Below are 4,055 nucleotides of genomic sequence, written 5' to 3'. Positions count from 1 at the left end.
TGTTGGGTCAGCTAGAGGATAGAAAAACATATGTTATTTACTACATAAGCAAGAAATTGACTGCATCTAAACTGAACTACATGGTGATAGAAAAAAAAATCTTGCAGTGTTCCATTCCATCAACAAATTTCGAAACTACATTACGGGATATCAAGAGTTTGTGCATACTAACCACTAAGCCATTCATTTTATAATGAATAAACCACTCACTAAAGGAAGGATTACACATTGGTTATTTTTGTTACAAGAATTTGACATAACAATCCTAGATAAACATGGGAAAGATATTGTAGTGGTTGATTTTCTTTCTAGACTGGTTGTTGATAATGAATGCATGCATGCTGAAGATTATTTTCTCAATGAATATCTCTTTTCTATTTCTACTCACTCATCATGGTATGTAGACATCGCTAATTATGTTGTTGTAGGAAGATTCCCATAACACCTATCCTCACATGAGAAGAAAAGAGTTGTTTAGAAAAGTGAAAGATACTCTTAGATCGAAGGAAACCTCTATCACACTGGGTCAAATCATCAGACCAAGTCCTATGTGAGGGAGGATGAAAATTTTGATATCCTTAAATCTTGTCAAGAAGAACCTTGTGGGGGGGACTTTGCAGATAAAATAATAGGGTATAAGGTGCTTTCAACAGGGTACTATTAGCCTACTATATTTTAGGATGAAAAGAAATTTGTGAAAGGATGTGACAATTGTCAGATAATGGGTCAACTGCTCTAGTCACATGAGATGTCGTTACACCCCCATATAGTCTTAGAACCATTTGAGAAGAGGGCCTTAGACTTTCTAGGGTCAATTAGTCCTCCATCTCAACAAAAGTACTACATATTTTTCTTCACTAATTATGTCACGAAGTGGGTTGAGGCGAAGGCACTATATAGAGCTACAAAACAAGTTATTTCATACTTTTTGTTTGTAGACATTTTTTTTCACTTTAAGGTTCCTTGGGAAATCGTGACAGTTGGAGGGCCGCAATTTACATCTCATTTGATACAAAAGATAGTTGTGAAATACAAAATTTGCCATATAATTACTTCACCTTATAATCCACAGGAATATGGCCAAGTGGAAAGCACCAATAAGGTTATTGAGGGAATTATTATCAATATTGTGGCTAGCCACTAAAGGAATTCAGTTTATTAACTTCCAAAAGTGTTGTTGGCATACAGGACTACATGGAGGAACACTACAAGATTCTCACCATACGAATTAGTGTATGGTAGAAATCCTTTATTTCCCATAGAGTTTTGTTAATAGTGTTGGACATTCAAACATGTCAGTGGCTCTCCCTGGTAATAGGTCCCAACTAGACCTCAGATCATTTGGTGTAGAAGTCCCAAGGGTTGGTAGTATGGTATCACCTTGATCGCAGTTGTGCATAGAAGTAAGTAGGATGTCCTTGTTGGTAGCAAGGGTGTCACCTTGTAGCAAGTCAAGGAAGGTGCATGAAAGGATCTAATCACATGGAAGGGGGAGTATGTGTACCCCTTAGAAACATGTGATAGTATGCATCTTGAAAGGGACCACATGAGTAGTAAGACACCATGAAATGGAAGGAAGGACAGTCGATGATCCAAAGGTATGGGTTATATCAGCAACACACTTTGATAAGATTCATACAAACACATATGATGTAATCCATACATACATGCATAAATAACAACTACACACATCATTAAAGTAATGAGGATAGCCAAACTACAATAACAACATATGCATGAAACGTGTTGGCTCTGTTATAATAAAAGAGTGAAATATCCAATCATACATACAACCAAGACTTCCACTAGCCCCGATAGCAAAACATTACAGTCAACGCCGCCTACTCCTCCAAAGAGATGTACAAGCTCTGCAATGTGGAGAAGCTAAGGATCATTACAATACACTCTAAGATTTCTCTAAGTTACACCTATAGGAAGATTGGCTCCCAAAAGCATGTAAAATGAGATTTGAGGTTCTATAAATAGCAAAGGGTGGAGTGACCCTTGACACTCCCCTTTATTACTCTTCACCTACCCTCATGACTCTTCAACTAGCACATGATTATCACATTCTACTTAACATTTGGTCTTTCACTTTTACAACATTTTTACATTAAAATCTTCACATGTACCCGTGTGAGACAAAAATATTCTTGAGTAAGCCATGAAAGACATCATTAAGACTTAGAAAACTATGGGAAGACTAACTCCTTGACATCATCGTGATCATCGACGGTTGTGAACTGATGCTAAACTTGCTATTTTGGTATGGTGTCTACGTGCTCTATGGTGACATCCTTCTGAAAGTGAACTCTTACCTCCATTGCATCCGGGTACACTAATTTGGCACCTCTGTGCAATTCATCTGAAACCATGTGCATCATAGTATTTAGTGTAGTCATACCAGAAACATATTGATGCATAGTGTTTGCGTTGGTGGCTACGCGCATTAACTGATCAAAATACTTGTCCAGCTCGTGTAAGACATGGTTCTTTGAGTTCACCTCAGTGACTGTGCCAATGGATGGGATTGAATGGGTGCACATAATGAAGTCCATGCTCCTAAACACCATGCATCTAAAGTCTTCAAAGTGGTGATGAGTTGCTGAAGTTCCTGAAATTTTCGGATTTGACTCTGGATGTTTGCCTTCAACTCTACCGACTTTGGCTTCATCGTCTTTGGAAAGTGAAATGGGGCTTCTATGTACCTCATTTTCCATGTTTGCATGTGATAAACAATAGTGTACAGATATGACAAGATGTGTGCTCTCCTAGCACAACACTGTTGCGAATCGTTGAGTTGGACAACTGACTTATGCATGGTGACGAATCTGGAATATAGCTTCTACATGACTGTCTCGAGAGATGATACTTCATCTAGTATCACTCTCCTCAACTCTGCTCTAGTGAATGTTGTAACCTATTCTCCTTTGTGCTTGGCCTCTTGTAACTCCTTAGCCATGCACTCACTCTCAAGTGTCAAGAGTATAACACTCGAGTTTGTGGCTTCGGCATATTCTTTCATAGCATCATCAAATGAAACTAGATGCTTGCACACCTTAGACATGATAACTCATTCTTCAAACTTCACAAGACATACATGGACATCCAGAGTACGCACGTTGTGTGACTGAACAACTTTGTATTATCACTTGTCTAAAGATATGTTGTTCTTCTCCACTTCCATATTATCTTCAAGGAATTTTGCGTCTCCTTGATCCCTTGGGACTTTCTCTGCTTCTAGATCTAGTGATGCGAATGGGGAGACCTCTTGGTTCTGAGGCTTGTGGTAAATATTCTAATATGACTCTGGCTGAACCATATCCATATCCATCTGCTCTAGTATCTGTTCAATTTCTTGAGCCAATTCCTACTATTGCCACTGCTCACCCTATCTGCACTGTTCCACCTACTCAGATGAGTCAATAACCTGCATGGGCGTAGTTTCATCGATATGTGCATGTTGCCCCTCCTATTGTACCTGTTCCTATTATGCTTCCTTCCCTATTATGTGTAAGTCTTATTCTTCCGTCACTTTTCGCTTCAACTCCTACAACTCCTTTTCTATTTCCTCCATCTTATGTTTCTCTCTTTCCTTTTGTGTGATCCTCTTGTCGTGTTGTTGCCTATTAGCCTTAACCTCCAAAGATGCTTTCAAAATATGTGGATCTACTTTGAACTTTTAGCTTTCCTCTTCCTCTGCTTTATCAACAACCTTCCCCTTACCTTTGTCATGCATAGGTCTGCTACCCTCTGCTACTATTGATGATGCTACTCTCAGAGATGTTGCTTCCTTCTACTTTGCTAGCCACTCTACAACTATTTTGACCAGTTCCTTGAGCCATGAGAAGTGATAGCAGTATCTCCATGGGTCTTTCTCAAGACAATGACATGCCCCATGGATCCAAGGATGTTGCACCCTCACACAATTGTCCTTCACTAAGTAATGCAGGTCATAAATATTGGAACTTATAGTGCCGAATGTGAATCTTTTGAATTCCTCTGTCTCAGCCTCAGAATGTTTGAGATTCCAGATCTCATAAAAAATGATCCAA

The sequence above is a fragment of the Pinus tabuliformis genome, chromosome 4_2, assembly GCF_031772625.1.
Source record: "Pinus tabuliformis cultivar Carrire ecotype Pingquan chromosome 4_2, CPIR1, whole genome shotgun sequence".
Taxonomy (NCBI): Eukaryota; Viridiplantae; Streptophyta; class Pinopsida; order Pinales; family Pinaceae; genus Pinus; species Pinus tabuliformis.
Note: the sequence above shows the minus strand (reverse complement) of the source record.